Source organism: Pygocentrus nattereri, chromosome 15 (assembly GCF_015220715.1).
Source record: "Pygocentrus nattereri isolate fPygNat1 chromosome 15, fPygNat1.pri, whole genome shotgun sequence".
Lineage (NCBI taxonomy): Eukaryota > Metazoa > Chordata > Actinopteri > Characiformes > Serrasalmidae > Pygocentrus > Pygocentrus nattereri.
Genome location: NC_051225.1, coordinates 8,194,490 through 8,217,301, shown reverse-complemented (window position 1 = coordinate 8,217,301; position 22,812 = coordinate 8,194,490). Strand labels below are relative to the sequence as shown.

General features: G+C 39.0%; 1 protein-coding gene across 1 annotated transcript in view; it reads left to right on the top strand.

Annotated features, from left to right (window-relative positions):
- The first annotated feature begins 2,118 nt into the window (after positions 1–2,118).
- si:ch73-63e15.2 (protein strawberry notch homolog 2) overlaps positions 2,119–22,812 on the top strand; it is an 87,733-nt gene continuing 67,039 nt past the window's right edge. The window contains exon 1 of the mRNA XM_017701355.2: positions 2,119–2,496. The gene's annotated coding sequence lies outside the window, so the exon portion shown is untranslated. The remainder of the gene's footprint in view (positions 2,497–22,812) is intronic.

Sequence of the window (22,812 nt, the reverse complement as noted above, 5' to 3'; positions counted from 1 at the left end):
GATAATACAATGGTTATTGTCATTTTTAACAGAGAAAATACTCAGATTTGTGGGTTTCTTTGCTTGCTTGTTTGTCTTTTTTTTGTCATAACACCCAGTTTGGAGTATGCCTCTGAAAAATGTCCATTTGGAGGGCCATGTAGTCCTAACACTTTGCCCTACCCCTCTATCTCAATAAAAATTGGGACACCCTACCCCTAAGTGTTGAATGCGCAAATTTGAGGGGTATGGGCTAAGTGATGGGGAAAAGGGGTGAAATTGGATTGGTCCTAAAACCTTTTGCGGTGGACAGGTACATGTTGGGCCTGCTGCGGAAAAATAGTACCCAAATAAAACTTATCTTTTCAGATTTTACACTATTGTACCGTCAACAGTCTTACTCATGAAACCTCAGAAGACACTTGTTGTTTAAGATATTAAATAAAATGGCTAAATTTGTGTAGTAGTCACCTTGACCCCTGGTTCCTTTCTCTACAATGAACCATTTCACATCTAACCTGAATCTGAACGACGATCTCAATCATTTAATTATGCACAAATATTGTAACATCTGTGGAATTTCAATACTTGGCTTTACCATAAGTCTAATAACATTATATTTGAGCAGTTACTTATGTATATATGAATAATAATCATTTAATAACACCTTTATTTATATAGCACTTTTCATGCTGGTGGCAGCGCAAAGTTCTTAACAGACAGGTGATAAAACATAGTTATCTGTGTTATAAGAGCTCCGTGCTGGCCCTGCCATTAGGAACAGTTCATATTAGGCCTTTAGATGGCGTCCTACACCCATAGTTTACTAATCTCGCTCAGGCTGGGCAGGTTGTTCCTTTAGGCTCTGTGAGACTGACTTTTCTGCTTTTGCAGTTATTGAGATGAAGGCAAAGTGCTATGAGGAACTAACTATGTTTATGGCCTCCAGATTTCCCCCTCCCCTCATCACGATTCTGTCTTTTTCTAACCTGCCTCCAGTGCTCATGTTGATCATACTGATTGTGAAACTCCTGAAACCCTTAAGTTTCGATTTTTTAAACACTGTGGTATGCAGACACGCACACACACGCACCCCCCCCCCCCCACAACCCCCCCCCAACCCACCCACACACACACACACACACACACACAGTACATATATCTCATACATGTATATATACATATATGAAAAAACATTGTACCGTTTTCCTGCTATTCAGGTTTCTGTAGTTTTCAGACCCTAATGTGAGTTAAAATATCTATTTATTTATTTGGTATGTACATGGAAACAAAAAGCTGGATGGGTGGGCATTATTTGTTTATTTAAATCTGTCAAAAATGACAAAAATATATGTATGTCAAATATATAAAAATATATATTCCACTTTATATTACTTTCATAATAGTTTATTACATTGTAAAAACAAATTTTAGCTTTAACTTTGAAAGGTAGTATGTCGTCTTTGGGGACTATTTTGCCTAACAACACCCCTCATGTACCTCTCCGCCATGAAAGGATTTTAGAAAAAAAAATGTGTTTTAGACCAAACATTTTATCTCAGAACTGTTGTTAAACTGTCTCAGGCATCAGGCAGTGTATTTGTACTCATTTAGTGCAAGAACTTTCTGTGAGCGAGCTTTCAGAGACGCCTGGTTCCTATCACCACCACTGTAAACTGTTCTGACTCACAAAGTTTCTCCAGAATGGAGCATTTCACACCAAATCAATTTGTTCACTAAATGGTTTCTCTTAACCGCGTAATTATGAAATCAGTTTTTTAAAAATGGTGTAATTCTCCTTTAATGTAGTGTAAAATATAGATTATTGTTCTAACTATTAGAGGTGCTATGGACTCGGTTACTTACTTTTTAAAGCTAAACTTTATCATTTTTAAGGTGGTTCACCTCCGGAGAATGTGTTGTCGATGGTTCTATATGGCACCAAAAGGGTTCTTCTACTGTTACAAGCTTGGTACCATAACAACAGCAGAACCTTTTTCGGTGCCACATGGAAACTTGTCAAAAAAGGTTCTATACTGTACCATATACAGCACGTTCTCTGTCAATCTGAAGCATTTACGCGTGGAAACGGTTCTATATAGTTAGAACTCGTGGTTCTGAACAGGACCGGTGCTTCTGTTTTTAAGAGTGTGAGATTCCAGTGGTAATCCTAGGCGGTTCGTGTCATAAGGGTGCGTTTCTGGTACTGTTTGCGGTTAATCACCGTTTTCCACCTCCACCCCGTTCCCTTTCTTTCTTTCTGTTGTTTCCAGTGTATGATCTGTCTCCAGGGTCCATGTTGCTGTGTTGGTTGTCAAACTCGTGGAGTCTGAACGGCGGAAGTCTCGACTTTCAGTTCAAAATGGCCTCGTCGGTCGCGACCACAGCGAGATAAAGCAGCTAGCAGGTCTCCTAAGAACGAGAAAGAAAACTACCTTTGTCGTCTGTTCGGCCGAGCTACTTTGGTAAAAGCCTGGGGATTGGGACCGACAGCTTAAGCAGAGTATCTTATCCAAGGTATGACATTTTACTCTTTATTGTTACTGGCACGAACTACCAACTGTCGGAATTCTCTCGCTGGACATCAGCGGTCGGTTAACTGACAGACACCGCGACTTTTTAACAGAAACTCGGTGACGGCGGAAAAGTTATCCGCTCTTTACTCCAAACTGTCGCTGATAAAGTCTTTCAGAAACTAGTTGAATCTCTTATTTCACCCCTCCAGCCTGTCCAGAGCTTGCGAAAGTTGTGAAATTGCCGTAAAGCTGGCTTTGTCTGGCTTCGAGGTGTGATAAGTTCACGAAGCTGAAGGTTAGGCTAGCTAACCTCGGTTACTTGTTCGAATTTCCCCGTTCCACCTTAAATAGTGCAGCAGTTACGTTGGGTTCTGGGGCTTCAACTTCAGCCTCAGTAATAAGTTAGCATATCTAAAGTTAGCTAGGTTAGGTAACTAGGTACCACAGAGGAGTGGCAGCCTTAAAACGTTATGAACAACAACAGCAGCTAAAGAGTGAAGTCAGACTTTGAGCAGTGATATTTGACCAGCCGTTATCCGAAACGTGAGGTGAAGTTACTGAATAGCACACTTAACGTCTTCATTGTCAGAAGTCTTCGCTGTTTGTGTATAAACTTGTTTAAAATGGTGTTCCGGCATCGTCAGAGCCCCTTTACTCATGGCTCCATCTGAGAAAGCTGTCGGGGTTCTCCTTACGTGAGTTTGGTTCCTAGGAAAGGTCCAGGATGAGAGGAGTGTGGAAGTCCATAAAGGGAATAACAAATTCTCCTTCTCGGTTTTTGATAGCAGTATGTAAAAAATGGACTTAGTGTCTCGAAACAGCTTGACATTAGGGCACAATGTCAAAATAATGGCATATTCTGTTGAAACCGTGATCTACTTTCTCAGCAGTTTGACATGTTATGTCAAAATAATGACTTTCATGAAACATAACGAGTCCTTATTTCAACGTAGTAAGTCATTATTTAACATGCTAAGTCAGAGTCAGTGTTTATTGCTTTCTCCTTCTCTGTTGCTGGCAGTAGTATGCCAGCATTTTCCCAGTGTCTCAAAATAAAGGTTAGTTTTCTTAAGAGTTTGACTTATTATATCAAAATAATGACTTGCTATTATGAAGTAATTACTTTCATTAAACTTTGTGAGTCATTATTTTGACATAGCAAGTTATTACTTTAAGTACACTAAATCAACTTTTTGAGGAAACAAGTCACTAATTCGTCAAACTACATCGTTATTTTGAGATGCTAAGCCATTCTTTTGACATAGTAAATCGTTATTTCAAGTTACAGAGTCTAAAACTTGACACACTGCTGTCAGACACAGAGCAGGAAAATAAAAACATTGATCATTTTTCCTCCTCTACCTGGCAGGAATTGGCCTCCATAGTGTAGCTAAGTCAGTTTTCCTTGACAGCAAGTTAAAATGTGCTGTTATGTTGCTTAACAAGGAAGACAACCTAATCTCGAGAATGATCCTCGTTATGAATTATACCACGAGAATTGTAATTTAGCAGAAGTAACATCAGCTGTCGCAGTTCATAGAAAAGGAGGTACTAGGTACTTGTCTTGGGCAATCCACTGTTGAGCCTAGTGATTGATTGTTTTCATTCTGACTGTAGATCCAGTTGAAATGTGAAGTGTGTCTGAAACAGAAAGTGAGGCAGCCTTTAGCCCAGTCAGACAGAAAGAGCTGGACGTGTCTCAGCCTGTGGGAAGAAGACAGACTTGCCGCGTGATTCAGAGCTTTGGGATGTGCTGAGGTAACACGAAAGGTTAGATGTTTTTGGATTTGGGAGATAATTCCGTCTACTCTTGTTTTAACAGCAGGCCATGCATTCTTAGGAAGTTCTTAAAAACTTCCTCAGAACTGTTGAAACGTTTCAGTAGAACTGTTAGAAAAGTCAGCTCATGGTCGATGAGCAGATTGTGCTGTACTGGATGGCGACACTTTGAATTCAGTCCAGTTAAGACATTCATCACTGGTTTCATCATGTTTTGTAAAGAAAATGGTTTTATATACAATCAAGAACACTCAGAGAGCCCTTTGCATGATTCTTCAGTTTGATGGAGAATGTGCTTTGGATGGTTCTATACAGAACCTTTTTGAAAAGGGTTCTATATAGCACCAAAAAGAGCTTCTTGTTAAGATGTCAAGCTTGTAATAATAGAAGAACCCTTTTTGGTGCTATAAAGAACCCTTTTTCAAACAGATTCTACATAGAACCATCTACATCAATCTGAAGAACCCTTTAATTATTCAAAGGGCTTTTTGAGTGTACATGGTTCTGTACAAAGACATTCTGTTTACTAAAGAAGTGTTCAAGAAGCGTCATTTTTAAGAGTGTAGAGCCTTTCGAATTTGGTTTATTACTCCAGTTTGAAAAGTTTTGAAAACTTTTGGTTTTACAGGTGAATGTTTGGTTGCCAGGTTCATTCAGAGTAGCTTGTCCACAGACAGATTAAAGTTTTTCTGGAGTTTTATCTATATTAGAGAATTAAGACATAGATGTTGATATGGAAGCCCACTCACTCAGTTAGTGTAGAAAAGAATCACCTCAGAATTTCTCCTTCTGGCAGCAGTATGCCAAAAGTTTGACATGGTATCTCGAAATGATGTCCTACTGACTTTGACTTCTGACTTTTGACTGTGACAAAATAATGTCTTAGTATCTGATAATAATCAGGTTGAATTACTATCCATAAAAAACACTTAACTTAAAATTTATTAACTCATTATTTTGACCCAGTACCTCAAAATATCATTATCTTGACAGGCCAAGTCAATAATTCAAGAAAATACCGCTTCCACAAACATGTTTTCTCCTCCAGCTGGTGGGATGGGCTTCCATAATTCACTATGTAGTAAAAATAAATACATATCATGGAAATAATACACAAAAAGGAAAAATCCCACCATGGCAACCTTGTGTAGAGGGGTTCTCATTTCAGCGTTATGTTTACCCTCCACTCACATTTCTGTCTCAACTCAAAAAGAGATGTATTTTACCTGCCGGCAAGGCCAAAGCTTTATTACACATGTCTATACATGTTTTATTACACACATTTGTAACCTAGGAATAGCTCAGTCAGTTTGTATTGGAGTCCCTGTAAATACTGAATAATAATAGTGAACCTGGGATTTAAAGGGGTTGAGCATATACTCATTATTTTCACATTCAGTAATAAATATATCGCTGTTGTCAGAAGAAAACCTTGTATCTCCAAAATGGCAATTTTACAGGAGAAGGGAAAAACATACTTTGCTTTTAATGTAAGTCAATGGAACCAGACTTTTTTCCAGGCAAACTAAACCCTATTCTTTTGGTCCACTCATCATGAAATGTACACACAATGTAAAGGACAACAGACATTTTCTAAAAATATTTACAGCATCTCAGAAACGTGAGCACACCCCTCACATTTCTGCAAATATTATATCTTTTCATGGGACGACACTATAGAAATGAAACTTGGATATAATTTAAAGTGGTCAGTGCTCAGCTTGTATAGCAGTCTAGATTTACTGTCCTCTGAAAAAAACAACACACAGCTATTAATGTCTAAATAGCTTTCAACACAAGTGAGTCCACCTCACAGTGAACGTGTCCAAATTGTGCCCAATTGTGTTGTTGTCCCTCCCTGGTGTCATATGACTTGTTACAGTTACAAGGTTCCAGGTGTGAATGTGGAGCAGGGCTGTTAAATTTGGTGTTTTGGGTACAGTTCGCTCATACTGGCCACTGGATATTCAACATGGTACCTCATAGCAAAGAACTCCCTGAGGATGTGAGACATAGAATTGATGCTCTCCACAAAGATGGCCTAGGCTATAGGAGGAGTGTGTGTGTGTGTGTGTGTGTGTGTGTATAATTTGACTCTTAGTCTTACGTGTATGTTTGTAGGCAAAAGAGGACATTATTGTTTCATAATTTATTATGATTTCGCCACATGTTTATCGTTGCTTAACATCAAAACAGACAGAAGTTGGAAGTGCAGACTCGAACCTGTCATTACAGAATAGAAATCTCGTGTAATTCATTGGGTCACTATGAAGTTAATTATTTATTTAGTTAATTTAGTTAATTATGTAATTGCTTTTGTATTATATAGCAACATGATTGTAACAGCTCTGGAGCCGGGTAGAAGGAGAAGAGGTAGACCTCAGAGAAGGTTTATGGATGTAGTGAAGGTGGACATGGAGATGGTTGGTGTGAAGATAGAGGTGGCATTGGATAGGGCAAGATGGAGGCAGATGATCCGCTGTGGCGCCCCCTAAAGGGAGCAGCCGAAAGAAGAAGAAGATTGGAACAGCTCTGGAAATCTAAAGGTAAAAGCACAGAGTTCTTTTGTTAGTCCATAACTACAAAAAAGGCTGACCTTATTACTGCCTCATAATTAGGGGTGCCATACACAAAATTCAGAATTCGGTTCAGTACGGAGCAGTGCTGTCTCCATTAGATCATTTTTTCCAGTGCAACAAAAATAAAGAGTAGCTAAATGTGTCTCATATTAATATGTTGATGTTTCCATTTCAGTTTATGGTTATAAAAGGGCAGTATTTGAAACCAAAGCTGTGCTTTGTTGTGTCTTTATGAGCGTTTTTTGGGTGTTAGCGCCGTGCTAATTCACTGACCTCAAGCTAAACGTGCTATTTATTGTATATTGATACTACGCGATATGCTGTGATACTATGGCTGAGCAACATATGCAGCACAGTGTGTGAAACATTAAATGCGAATCATTGTATTCATAGTTTTTGCTAGCAGTTTTAAAATGTGGCACTGCTTTGTATGTCACAACTTATCAGGTGTGAGAAAAATAAATATTGTGTATCATGAAAACGTCCTGAAATATCATGATATCAGCTCTATGTGATGTTTGATACAATACTATCCGTAGTGTTTTACATCCCTACTTCTTCTGCTTATTCTTACAGATTGGAAGTCATTATGCAGCTCCTTATGTACTGTGACATATTTCAGAGTGACACATGGTATCACTGAGGGTCTCTGAGCTAGTTGGAGTTTCTCTCGATGACAAACGGGTGGGAAGGGGAGGTGAAGCATGAGGTTATTAGTTAATATTCCTTTTCTCTGCTCAATCGTTACTCGTCGAACGTCATTAGAGTTTGATGGAAGATTACGAGAAAGCAAGAGTGTTGTCTTTTAAATGATATATGATGAATCATGCTTATTATCGTGCTGACCAAACACATCAACAGGATAAACAAGGTCCGTTTGGAATTCAAGGAGAAAATTATAATCTTGATTTTTTTTTTTTTTTTTAAGTTTCAAGTTTGTCATTTGCACAACATGTCAGGACAGATAATCACTCTACAGAAAGGAAATAAGAAAAAATGCAAGAAATACAAGAAAAACAAACTGAAATATAGTAAATATACACAAAATATAGAGAGAACATACATTTTAAACTGACGTAAGTGACGTTAGATTGTTATTGCCCACAGCAGAGATATGATATAATAATAATGCTGACAAAGTGACTGAGTGAAAAGGTAGTTGGGGAAGGGTAGAGACTGTTTATTTACCAGGTTGTTCTAGCCTATATACTGCAAAATCTCCTGCCTGATGGCAGGATGGTGAACAGGCTGTGTGCTGGGTGACGCTGTCTAACCAAATCTTTTTGAATATTAATCAATGCAAGTTAATCAAAGCAAGAAAAGGCCTGACAGAATGCTCTCTCTCATTTGTCCTTTTAAAACTTTACAGTTTTTAGAACCCACTGCTTAACCGACACTTTAAATCCCTTTAACTTTCCAACTACTGTCTGCTACTCTCTCTTCTGTGACCGAGCATGACCTCGGTCCTTCTCGTATTGTCCTCTTGACAGCAGGAGTGCTGACGTCGCTGAATCTGAGCAGGCAGAAACGTCTTTGATAGTGAAAGATGTCAAAGCTGTTATAACCTAGTATCTTCCATTAAAAAGACTAGAACGAACAATAATGGGAAAGTTGTATTGAACGTTAAAGATCAGCCCGGCTTTTTCTGCACCTGAATGGCTTTAGAATAGCACTGTATGAAAAGAGCATGAATCAAAATGCCACAGTACCAAATACAGATATATTCTGAGGGTTAATGATGGTTAAAATGGACGGTTGCATATGTAAAAATGCACCAAAGATGGTTGTTTAGTAAAGAGAATGGTTCCATGTAGAGCCATGAACACTCAAAGAACCCTTTGCATCATGAAAGGGTTCTTCAGATTGATTGAGAATGTGCAGAAGATGGTAGAACCTTTTTGAAAAGGGCCAAAAAGGGTTCTTTATTATTACAATCTTGTTAATTTTGTTAATCAAGCTTGTAACAATAGTAGAACCCTTTTTGGTGCTATATAGAACCATATACAACACATTCTTAATCAGTCAGCCTTTTCATCATGGAAAGAACCCCTTGATCATGGACAGGGTTCTTTGAGTGTTCATGGTTCTTTATCGAACCATTGTTTACTAAAGAGGACTGAAGGACCCTCTCTCTCGCTCTCTCTCACATTCTCTCGCTCTCTCTCTCTCTCTCTCTCTCTCTCTCTCTCTCTCGCTCTTCCCTTCACTCTCAGTGTTCCCTTGTTATCACACAGAAAAATGCAAACTGCTCAGAGCGCTCCCAGCCTGCTGCTCCCTCAGCTTCACAGAGTATGGGGTCCCGTTCAGACCTCCCAACTTCTTTTGCTTCTTAAATCCCCCTTTCCAAAACCTGACCCTATTTATACTATGAAGAATTCTCGGATCACACGTCATGCCACATCAGTCCGTTTATCATGTGTCTCATTCACTTTGTCTTTAAAATCTGCGTGACAGTAGCCGGCTGGTGTAATCCCCCCAGTTACACCACCCAGGACTCTGATTGGTCAGTGGCTTTATACTGGTTAAGCAGCCACACCTAAAGAGGAAGAGAGAGAAACAGACTAAACTACATGCTCACACGTAACGAACCACAGCAGAAAAAAGCTATTGTGTGCTTTCCTATCTATTCGAATGGCAGTTTGCTAATGTCTCAGTGTCTGTGGAACACCAGGATAGTTAACAAGCCTTCAAGGTCGTCTTGTTCTTGTGGAAATAAACATATGAACATATGAAGCAGAGAGTGAGAAAACTCTCATGCAGACCAAAGTAATTCACATCTCATATGTCTAAACCAGGGCTGCTGCCCCCTCACCCAATCAGAGAGCAAACATATTTGTATACAGTACACACACACACACACCCTCTAAGCCGCTTCTCCCTCAGGGGGTGCTGGAGCCTATCCCAGCTGTCATTGAGCGGATGTATACAGTATTTACAACTTATTAAATACCTTTTTCTGTTTCTAACTGTGTTGTACTTTTAAAAATATAGTGTAATATTTAGAAACGCATATTTTGAAAGATTTTAAACCTGTCTATCTTATTTGTTGCCCCATGGCCTGTTTGGGCACCCCTGGCCTAAACCTTGACTCATATGAATAATTACACAATACTGTTAATAAACATATATTAATTAATATATTAAGTTCATAAATGAGTCATTAATCCGGACCAAAGTGTCTTCAGTGGCTTGTTTAGTATCTGTACCAAACACTCTGTATCCGGTTCCTAGTGTTCTAGTAATTTCCTCTGTAGTTTTTCTCTATAAGGAAACAGTACAAGACTACTTCATCACATATTTCTCCAAAGTGTTCTTCAAAAGGCTTGATAACCTCAGAGATGAACTTCTGTAGTGACCCAGCTGCTCAGAATCACAGTGAATCCAACACTAAAGGTTTTCTTTTAACAGGTAACACACTGAAAGCTCCGTTTCCACATGCTGGTCCATTTTACCCTGACTAATGTGGACACATGCCAACTACCCTGGAGGCAGACTTTACCCAGTCGAAGGGGACAAAGACGAGGGGTGTTTTCACATATACTTCTTTTCAGATGAACTGAACTAAGATCTTTTCAGATGAATCTGAAAGGGAACCAGCTGCAGTGCTTTTTGTGTTCACAATGAGTGAACTTTAAAGGGGAATCAGTTCTCTTTCTGGTGCTTTTTTTCCTAGACCATTTCTTGCTCACACTATGAATTCTTTAGAGCTCAGAGACCTCCTAGGTAATGCTGAATAATGGGCTTGGTTTGTCAGTCCACAGATATGATTGACTGAGCCATACCACTCATGGTAAAATGCTCCAGTAGTGGCAAGCTGTGAAAACATTAAACAGTTAATATTGTAGATGCAGTCATTTTTTATTTTGAAGTGATTTTTAATCAGAAATATATTGTGTTTTTCTTATATCTTTGTTGCTGTTTTATAAAAAAGTAATAAACCTTTTTGACTTTGAGTTCCTTTAACCTTAAAGAAAAGCGCAAAGCACATTTGTTTCCATGACGTACGAAAAAAAACAAACCACAAACAAGCTGTAAGCAGATAAGGTGGTCTGAGTTTGGGTTGTCGGTGAGACTGCTTAGAGGGGTCATTTGATGTCAGAATCAGAATCAGAATCCTTTATTGATCCCAGAGGGAAATTGCAGAAAATATGCACACAAATACAAAGAAAACCATGACTCAGCAGTCTGAGGCTGTTTGAAAAGCTAAAATGGTCCAAGAGTGAAAGCACCTGAAGTCTGGAGTTGAACACCAACAACGTGCTAGTTAAAATGGGGCCAGTGCTGAGGAGATCATGCAGGGACACTTACTGGGGACAACCCTTTTCCAAATATACAGGTGTTCTTGGCTCCCCCTATCTTTGGCTTTTTTGTTGTAGCTTCGTCCTTCTCTGTCTCTTCTCTTCACTGTTTTCCACACTTGATCCTGTAGTAATAAATCTCATTTTATGCTCTCCTGTTGTACTGGCTAGAGAAAGCGAAAAATGTCCAGTGATGCAGGGGCGGCAGCAGTGGATAATCGTTTTGGTCATTTCTCCATTCCTGGAACCTGGTCTTCATTAGGTAATGGATCATGTATTAAGCCTGAACATGGTTTTGAAGGAGGAACAGGATGCCGCTGTTGCGTTGGCACTGCTGGGGTAAACCTCTTCATGTGGATCATTGATTTGAGCCTCTTAATCAAATCAATTGGTCTCATCCTTAGCATATGAATTAGAGAGCGTATTATTCCCCATGCTCTCTCTGGTAGTGTGTCTGAAAGGTCAGCAGCTTAATTACTTAAGTGCACTCAGCATAAACAATGAATCGCCGATGCAGAATTAATTGCATATTATCAGCACCCAGACTTTTGATTTTGGCCTCTGTGGTTACTTATTAGGCTAAAGGCCAGAATTGCTGCATGTTTAAAGTAGGTGATTTTAGTTTGATCAGTACATGTACATTCAAATGTTAAACGCTATCTGCAGCGGGACATTCCTGGCCAGTAGTTAGGTGACCTTATTACACACAGTGGCTAAGAAACATGGCATTACTGACCATAAATAAACAAAACAACAGCCATCTACTTTGAAGTTGAGTAGATTTTTATCTAATGTATTATATTTGCAGAAATCTGTCAGTTCTTCAGCAGTTTGGTCATTGTGAACAAAGAGTTGTTTACATTTTAAGGTGAATGATGATGATGATGAAGTTCACATATGTAATCACTTCAAAAAACAGGCTTTATTGACAACTCCTAATGTAAATTCTTTATTGCATAGTGAGCAAGTAAACATATTTTGTCGTATATAAGGAAGCAAAAAGGTTGCTTGTTTATCTGCTTGGCTAAACCTGGGAGTTGCAAAGTGACATATAGTAGTATGCAAACATTCAGGCATCCCTGTTCAATTTGCGTTGTTTTTGTAAGTGAAAGTAACGCTGCTGTAGGAACAAAACATCGTCTCTCCATATTGGTGGTTTTAAAGTTTTTTGACACAATTTGAAAATGCCTGCTGTCCTTTACACCGTGTGTAAATTTCATAATAAATGGAACATAAGAAATGGCCCAAAATTACTTCAACAACATTCTGGTTCTATTTACTTACATTAAAAGTAAAGTTTTTTGCTTCTCCTTGTCCTGTTCCAACAGCAGTGAAATGTACACATATACATATGACTGTTGTCAGCAGAAAACCTCGTATCTCCAAAATGATAACTTTACAGGAGAAGGAAAAAACCTACTTTACTCTTAATGTAAGTCAATGGAACCAGATGTTTAGGCTGTTTCTTTTAGTCCATTCATCATGAAAGTTACGTACAGTGTAAAGGACAACAGGTATTTTCAAATTATGTCAAAAACTGGAAAATGTCAAAAATGGAGATACGGGGTTTTCTTCCAACAACAGCGATATAAAACATTTGAATATTTGAGAAAGAAGGAAAGAGAAAATTGGAAACTGATTTCTGATTCCAGTTTTTCATTTGGAGAGCTGCTTGTTGACATCTTGGCAGCCATGGAGGATTTGAACACGTCATCCATCAGAGTTTTGGCAGAACAGAGCATCTTGGCATGAATGTCAGTCCCTGTTCCAGCAAGTTGTCTAACAGTGTTTTCACATAAATTTCGTTTTAAAAGAACCAAACCGAGTTCTGTTAAAGTGAACCTGGAAGGGAACCCACTGCAAATGGCCTCAGGTCTTTTTGTGTTCACAATGTAAGTGACCTCTAAAGAGGACTCAGTTTTCTTTCTGGTCCTGTGAGACCTCAGACCACTTTTTGTTCAGACCACAACTCCATTAGAACTCGGACCCCTTTCACAGCCCTCACAGTGTGCACAGCGCTCGTCGAGTGGGCGGTGTTCTCTGATAAATCCGACCTATCAGGTGACGAGAAGAACCACCAGACCCGCCTGCTGCTCTCCTATTGGCCGCGCTGAAATGATTGGCCGAAGTGCTTCATGCAAAATTGGAAAAATGGCCCCGCCACTTTTTCCTGAGGAGAACCTTATAAATGACCCTTGGTCTGTTTTACCTGCTCAAGTGCTGAAGACTGTGGCTGTGTGTGTGGTGAGCCTTCACCATAAAGCAAAGAAAAAGCGGACTGGGGTCGTTTTGTTTTCACAATGCACAAATGAATTGAACCACAAAATGAACTATGACCAAACCAAACTGAGACCACCTCAAGAGGTGATGTCAGTTCGGTTCGTTTTTGGGGCCGTTTGGAGGGGTCAGAGTTCGTTTTACGTGTTCACATATGCCAAAGAAACCATGACTTAGTGGTCTGAGTCCACTACAGATGCTGAAACGGCCCAAGTGTGAAAACGCCCTAAATCACCAGAGCCAAAAAGAAATAGTCGTTTCTGTTTGTTTGTGTCAGGATTAATGAATGGCATGACATCCAGTACAGTGTAGAGGAAACTAATGACCACATGCATCACTAGAGGTTGTGACCAAATTTGGTTTGTCATTTGTTCTGTTGTACCAGTGAACTAATAAGCAAAACGTATGCAAATGGTCAACACAACTGGTCAAAGTCTAAAGCCTTGCCTGTTTCTCTGATCAGAGTAGCGTGACCAGCCTTCAGATCTTATTACTGGAAGAGAGGGCTAATGTCAGAGGTCACCAGACGTGTCAGAAGCTAGCTGCTCTAATGGGAAGTGCAGTTTCGAAACCAGATCTCTTTAGCACCTGTCCTGTGAGGGGAGATGGAAGCTAGATAAATGCATGCTGTTCATCAGCATTTGCTGTGAAGGGATGTTTTTGGCGGAGGAAGTGAAAAAGACTTTGGTTTCCATAAATATGTTTTGTCCAGTCGTAACGTGTCTCTGTGTCTACTTAAAAGACCAGCTGGACTTTCTGGGATTTCAGGGAGATTTCCTTGTGTGGAGAATGAGCAACAGTGTAGAAATAGCAGAAATTACGTAACGTGACCAGAGTGAGAATCAAACCTGAAAAGGTCACTCTTAGGAGGTAAAAGATATGAGAAAAAAATATTAGCAGTAGTAATGTTTGGTGAAATTTAATGAGACAAAACCTGTGGCAAATTAAGCCAGGTCAGGTTTGTAAGATGTCCTTTTAGTGCCTGTTTTCACTAAGCATGAGTTGATTAACTTTATTAGTGCAAGCTTACAATATCGTCAGATATCCTGATACTGTGATATATAGGGAATGCATGATGTTTCATACTGACTTTCCAAACTTTGCATTACAAACACAGTCCTTCAGGCAAGCTGGAAATAATCCCTATAAACATGAATTGTGCTGCATGGTAAGTCATATGTAGCCTTCATCGTTCCCATTGCAAAGTCATTAGTAGATGCCAGGGTCAGAGACAAAAGCCTCAGACTTGTCTTGATGTTCATCCACCCCCAGTTTTCCCATGGCCTGCTTGGGTTAGTCCCTCATTCTCTTCAGCTTCTCACTGCATTTGGAGCTGAAGAACTTGAGATTCCTCAGAACTCTTCTATTGTCACGAGTGACTGACCAGTTCTTCTAGTGTTTCAGAAGGTGTTCAAGATCAACAGTAGGTTTTTAATGTGCAGTGCTGTGCAATAGTCAGACCTCCTTTTATTTAATTACCAGTCAAAATGGTTATTACATACAAAAAATAGCAGAAAACATATTTTACAGACAGTCACACAGAAGCTTGCATTCTTTTCTGGAGACTTACTTTTGGTTTTTCATAGAAATCTGCAGGGATATTTTTCCACACCTCTGAAGTTGGTTGCATTTTTTGCTTTACACAATCCAAGCAATCCCACACATTGAGTGATGTTGAGGTTTGGACTCTGGGGTGGTCAGTCCTTTGTTCTGAGAACACCAGCAGCTTCTTTCTTTGATGTGTCTGTCTCCTTTTCTCAGTGAGGCTCTTCTTGACAGCTACACATCCTTTCATTCGTCGAGTCATCTTCTCACAGTGGAAGGATGGACAGAAACACCTGTGGCTGTTTTCAGATCTGAAACAGCTTGATTTTCTCTTCTCTCTCAAAGATGGAAGTCCTGTATATCTGATGGAGAAGTTCTGGTGCTCTACCATATCTTGCATGGAGTCCGATTTCCCTGTATCTTTTAATCATTTTTTGAACTCCAATTTTGGCAGGTTTTTTTCACTGATTTTCCTTTGATGTTCCCCTTGGAACTTTTGTGGAAGTGGAAATGAGATAAATGAATGGTGTTTTCTGAATTTTTTAGTATAATTGTAGAGAATTAAGTTTTTTCTTCAAGTAAGTCTGGAATTGTTTCTGAATGTTAAAGATCTATAAGTGTTTGGAAGCTACTTTGCTTTGCAAGGTTCAAAAGTGTACCATCATTGTTTGCAAATGTGTTCCAAGGAAAGATTTTTTTCCCCCTCAAAATGTGGCATTTGAAACCTTTACCTTTCTGAGTACATCGCTGTTTTACACTGCAACACTCAGCTTAAGTGATTTTCATAAGAAGTCTCATAGACACTATTTTGGGACTTAGGCACTTGTGGATTTGTGTTTTTTAAACAGAATTGTAAATTGTAAAGGAAAATTAATCATTTATTTATTTAACAGTTTCCACTCCCATGTTTGTTGGGCCAACAAGCAGCGGAAATGTGTCATCATGAGAATCGCAGATGGAAAGAAGTTTGCTCGGAACAGAAGTACATCAGCGTCACATGCTTACTGGGGTATACCGGCAATTAGCGACCGCAGAATATCTTATTACTGAATATCATTTAGGGATTCTACAGTATGTAATATTTAATGCTGCTCTTATGTAGTGTTCCATCTCTGTAATCAGATTCTGGATGTCTTCTTAGCTACATTTTAACCGCCACAGGTTTAAAATAAATTGAACTGCTCACTCTACCAGTCTTGAACTGGTTCAGATGAAGTGCTACAGCTTAACCTCAACACATCGTTTTACAGAAACATCTAGGATGCTTATTTTGCCGCTTAATATGTAGAACGCGCCGTCTAATCACCAGCTGAAAGAAATGTGGTTGAATGTCATCTCTGTGACTTGGAGCTGAACCACACACTCTGGCAGAGGATGTTTTTCTCTCGAGCCAAAAGGCAGCATCATGCTGACCGATTAAGTCAGGGTCATGGTAGTATAAAGTATAGTATAAAGACCAGTACAGAGGACTGACGGAGTAGAGAGTGAGGGGTTGTCTCCAAATAAAGATGCCTGTTTGAGAATGTGATGTTACTGAGCGATTGAATTCCTGTGTTGAGAATTATGCTGTAGGCTTGTGAAATCCAGCACAATATACTTGTAAGCTAACTTTGTGCTTGGTATGGCGTAGTAGTTTTTGGTCTGGTTTAGTAGTTTTGGTGTAAGTTTAATACATCACAGGATTACAGCTTCTAAATTGCTTCTTGTTGAAATAATAATAGAGCCGAAGTGTAATGTGAAGTAGTCTAAAGGCTGCTGTTACTGTAGCTAGGCACTGTCTTTGTTTTTAATAAATGATGTAATCACGAAATAACCTTTGAAATCATCGTTCGTGTCTCGTGAGGGAAGCCATTCGGTGTTAAATAATATAAATCTGTATCAAAATAAAACTTCTGGAAAGAAAACATATACAATCACATTCTGCTAAATTTCCTTTGGGATCAATAAAGTATCTATTTGTCTGTCTATCTATCTATCTATCTATCTATCTATCTACTTACATACCTATCTACCTACCTACCTATCTATCTATTTCCCTATCTATCTATCTATCTATCTATCTATCTATCTATCTATCTATCTAACGGTCTGTCTGTCTGTCTGTCTGTCTGTCTGTCAGTCATGGCCTGAAATGTTGGCAAGTGTAATCACTGCAAAAACAGCTGAAGTTGTCAAAAGTAGCTTTACATAAAGACCATTACAGAAATCCCACATTTCCTGTAGCCACTCTTGCACTGCCATGCTGGAATTTTGGGCCACTTTTCTTTTGCACTTTGCTCCAGGTCTTCCGGATCTGAGGGTTGCCTTCTCTCATCTGCTGCTTTGAGATTTCTCCACACATGTTCTATGGGATTGAGATCTGGACTCATTGATGGCCACTTCAAAACAGTGGTGTTCTTTATCTCATTATTTCATGATGCCATGCATACATTCAAAACCAGAATGTAAGCCAGAAGCAAAAATGCAACCCCAGAACATCTGTGAACCTCCTCCATGTTTGATTGTATAGGCTGTGATCTTTTCTTTAAGGGCCTCATTCCAATTTCTGACAAAACAATGAGGTGCTTTACCTAAAAGATCTGTTCTGGACTCGTCTGTCTATAGGACATTCTCCCAGAAAGATTCTGGCTTCCTAAAGCCTTGGGTTCACTACATGACTTTTTAAGTCTTTAAAGTCTGGACATCTCACAATATCCGACTGGCTTTTACAGTTTTGTTTGGACCAATGAAATATTGGGCATCACACACTACTTTCACGCTGTTGCTCAACCAAATAGGACTCACTGAACTCGTGTGAAACTCATTTGTTCTCCCGTTACTAGGAGACGCAAATAAATAAATGTGGAGCAGCTGTTTTCTGTGCCGTTTGCACTGACAGTAAAAAAAGCAGTGGGTAAACATGTAAAAGTGTTTGTGTCATGGATGTAAAAATGTGATCAGTGAGATATTTTTAGAGTTTTAGCTGTACATAAACTCAGTTGTGCTTGTGCCTTAAACTCAGCTCATTAAAAAGCTTCGCTCCACACGTGAGTGACTTCTCGCCATTTTCTTTGCTTACACTCTCAGAAAAAAGGTACAACACTGTCACTGGGGCAGTACCCCTCTTGTCACTGTGGTGGTACCCTCAGGAGTACATCTCAGTACCTTTAGTCAGGGAACATAACTGTACCAGAATCCACTGAAATGATATTTTCTAAACTCTGTTGACTTCGCACACCCCGTCTCGTCTCCAGGCTTTTTATTTTAATACTCTGATTTAAAACATTTGGTTATGAAAAGGTACAAATATCTACTTTTCCACTAGGAAAAACTCATGTAAGGTACACCATTGGACCTTCAAACCACTGTTGTACCTTTGAGGGTACACTTACATTGTTTGCATCTTGATGAATGAATCATGTACCTGCATGGTACCTTTATTTCTAACAGTGTACTTACTGTATTTTTTCTTCTGTGCTCTCGGTTTTCATTGGCTTTTGCAGTAGTCTGATCAGTTAATCAGTTTACCCTACAAGATTACACTCAGAGTTGTGTCAAAAAAATCTAACATGTTTGATAAACCCCAACTGGTCTGGATCTGGAGGCCAAAAATGTGAGTCTGCGCCCCTCGATTCTTTCTCCAACTGTTGACTCAGACTGACCAGCCCAGACTCCGCCAGACTGAATATCGGGGCTAAAATCAGGGTAAACGTTGTGTAGTGTAACCCTGGCTTAAGGTAAGTTTTCCCAAATTCTAGTTGGACTTGTTCATGTCTCTGTCAACAGTGGGGTCTACCTAAGTCTCCTACTGTTGAGTCCCCTTTCATTCAGATGACGATGGACTGTACCACTGTTGTACCTTGTTTCTGCAGCTAAGCTTGGATTTGTTTGGAAGTTGACTGAAGTTGTTTGTGCATCATTCGAATAATCCTTCAGTGCCGTGGGCTGGAAACTCCTTGATGTTCCGTACATTGAACACAGAAATGTGAAGATCTCCAGAGATGGACTTGCTCTTACTCTTCTACTTTTTTTCCTCAAATCCTCTTTTGTTTCTCTGTGCTCATTCTGGTACCCACAGATGCAATATGACTCAACCTTTTTTATTAAAGCTAGAATTTTTAGATTTTCATATTGCATACACCCATGACCTCAAAAGTGTGTTTAACTGCAAAACCTGCTTCAAATCTCTCAGATTTCTAAAGGGTGCCAACAATATTGTCCAGTTAATTTTCTGTGTAGAGTAAGATTAGTTTTAGTTTGGTTTATCCAGTGCAGATGATGATAACAAAGCATTTTCAACAGTTTTATGGAAAAATGGTGTATTGTCTATAAAAACTGCAAGGCTGCTAATGTTTCTGGTCATGACAGTAAAATTTACAATATACTAAGCCAACTTTTCTGCTCCTTAAAGCTGCAGACGGTGTATTTTCAGACATGTAAATTGTCCAACTTGGTTGATAATCGTGATCAGCAGTTGTCGATGCTACTGTCACTTGGCTCAAGCCTGCTGTGTTACATTATTTTGGGGTGAAATGGAAAATCTTTCAAGCCAGGTTCAGATTTTCAACCTTGATCTTTTTCCTTTTATGAGGACATGAACTTTGTCCACTTTATCTGAGTAATTTCAGGTCAGACAGGTTCTGTTATGTTTTACAGGGTCTTAATAATTTGGATGTAGAACTGGATATTTTAGCCTAGGCTTGTGCCTTTTTCTTTATGCTGAATAAAGTGCAGAAAATCACAGAAAGGTCATTGAACATGTCTTTTCAGTTTCCTTCCAGGACAAGATTAAGAGTTAAAGTATATTTAAGTTTGTTTTGAGTTTGGGACAGTAATGTAACTTGAAAACTTGCCGTCATTACACAACAGCCCTGTTCGACCTTTTGCCCAGTCGAATCAATCCTGTGTTGAATGGCAAAGAATCTAATTTCCCTTTACGTTCCATTATAGCTCTGTGGGCTGATAGATGCTTTCTGTGTCTTCTTGCCACTGAATGAGATGGGTAGTGCTTTAAAATCCTCATTAATTTTGCAGTATTTTCAATGTGCTGCTACTGTTAGTCTGTGAAGTAAGTTATCCCCTCTTGAATATTTTATCTTAATTAATTTGTCATAGCACGGTTTTACAAGCTGCATAGTCATTTTGTTAGCAGGTGTTAGTTGTCGCAAAATGATGTAGGCATGATTTGGTATTTCTTTTCGTACAGGTTGCGATGTTATTGGCCTTTTAAGTCCTTGCAGTCTTTCATCAAGTCATGTGAAACTCCTTCCACTCCTACTAAAGCGCTTTGAAATTCTCACACACGTTCAGTAACGGAAGGCTAATTGAGATCAAGTGTAGTCATCTGTCAGAAGATCAAGTTCTTTCAGAAGCTTACTGGATTCACTCAGCACTCAGAGGGAATGAATGTATTGTGCAGAACTGAACGGAATAGGCAGAAATTGGCCTGTATGTCGTGTTTAAAATAGTAGGTTTATAAGATTTTCAGAAGTGCAGACTGATTCTAACTTTCAGTCCATACTGTGTTTGTAATTGTGAGTTGAAGATTTTATGATTTGAAATTAATGAAAAAAATGTTTTTCCACATTTAGTTTTTTGTTGATATTTGTAACCAACCAAACAGAAAAGGTGCAGACTCAAACCTGTCAGTATAGAATGTAACTGTAGTTGATTGTATAATGTACCGTTAGATTTGTCTAAATCTTTCTGTCATATCCTGACAAATTACTTCACACGCTATGTCATGGATTTCATCAGTACTTTAGGGATACTGACCGACTGCATATTTCATTAAAAATAACTTAATTAGTGCTGTTTAGTGAATTTACTGTGACCCAGTTTGTACAGTGTTGAGTGGAAATTATGTTATTCATAGTTTTTGACAGTATTTTTTAATTATTGCACTACTTGGGATTCTTTTTGTTCCAACCTACCACACATCATGATACACATAATCAGTAAAATGTCTTCAAGTTTTGTGGTATTTTATTTTTGCCATTTCACCCACATCTTAATAACTGTGAAATCAAAAATTTAATGACAGAATTAGATCACAGTAGTGTGACGATACAACAATCTCTTAGCATTAAAGTCTTGATCAAAGTGTGTTGACTGCAAATGAAGCCAGTCAAATTCCTAATCTTGGTCTTGTTCTTCTGCATTGTTTAGTTGTTGAGATGTAAACCAAGTCATTCACAATGTTATGATATTAAAGCCCATTGTTGAGAAACGTATGATAGGAACCAGGAATTGTGATCTCTACAACACAAATATGGCTGTTTTATCTACTTGTCTAACAAAATAGCAAGTAAATCTACACTTTTTATATGTACGTTGGAGATGGTGAAATAGTGGTAAATCTGGGAAAACAAGCTTTCTTTGGGAACTATTTTGCCTTTCAGTGCCCTGCATGTACCTGTCCACTATGAATGGGTCTTAAAAATATGTTTGAAGTCAATCAACACTCTTAAAATGATCAGTAAAGAAATGTTTAAGAAACCCAGTGAAGTATTGCTAGCAATTTAGTGTCACAAGTGTCTGTAAGAGAACTTTTAAAGGTACTAAATGTTTCAGACATCTGGTTCCTATGACCAGCACTGCGAAAAATTCCAACTTTCACACCAAACCACTCTGAATGACTTTACATCATGACCATTAAATTGTGCGGAAGCTTTGGAAAAGTATGATTCCTCCTTAATAGCACGGTTTGTATGTTGGTGAGGCTTTGTCCACTCATGAAAGAGCGTAGTTTTCCCCCTTTGCCATGCCTGGCTGTCCTCGTGAGCTCTGAGCCATGACAGGAGAGATTACCAGAGTCACACTCCCTGGATGACTTCCATGTGTTCCAGCGGCCTGCCTTTGCTCATTGTGACACATCAGAATTTGAGTCTGGGGATTTATTCTTGAGCAGAAAACCCCCTACTATGCTTTAATTTGAGGGCAAGACAAAACATGAGCTTTTAAACTTGGGGCCTTTCTTCAAAGCATCTCTTTCCCTTTTTTGTAAACCACAAATGTTTAACAGACACATGTAAGTGTCATGACTGGGGTTTTCTCAGTAACTCACGTTGCCTTTGCTTTTGAAGACTGAAGGAGTTCAATGGCGAGAGATCAGATAGGATCAGACGAGAAGCATGCGAAACAGGAGCCGTCGGTCAGAGCAGGAGTCACACAAGCTCAGGTCGAGGAATAATCCCTCTTTGCTTTAGAGCCTCAGCATTAGGCCACCCAGGAAAGCCTAAGCCAGCTAAATCAGCCTCTGAGGTAATCAAAAGATTAATGAAAGTGAGAGAGTCTCTTGTCCTGGAATGAATTTCACTCTCCAGACGCAAGAAAACACATTAAGTAACTGATTCAAAACATCAGGATATTATTCTTGTGGTCATTGGAACTCCCCTACCTTACCTAAGCTTGTTTTGGTGGTGAACTGGTTACAAAAGCATGTTATGGGTTGACATCATTTGTTATTGTGTAGCCACAAATGAGACCATATGCAAAAATATATATAGAATTCACCATCAAGCCAGAAGTCACAGTGCATCATTGTCATGATGAAACCTTGTCTCTCTGAAAGGATAAGAAAAAAAATTCATTGTAATCTACAGTGTAGTGCAAAAGTCAGAGACCACCCTTTATTTCTGAGAAGATTAGATCAAATAAAATCAATAAAATGAGTGAACAAACAAGAGTTTCCAAACTGAAGTTCAAAAATACATTAAAAGGTAGATCAGGACTCGTAGAGTCCTGGTAGCTGAGCTGGTAGACCACCAAAACTGTTCCCATCAGATAAAACACACTGAAAGCTTTCATCTATGAGAGCGAGAGGAGAAAAACATCCTCAGATCTGAAAACATCCACAGG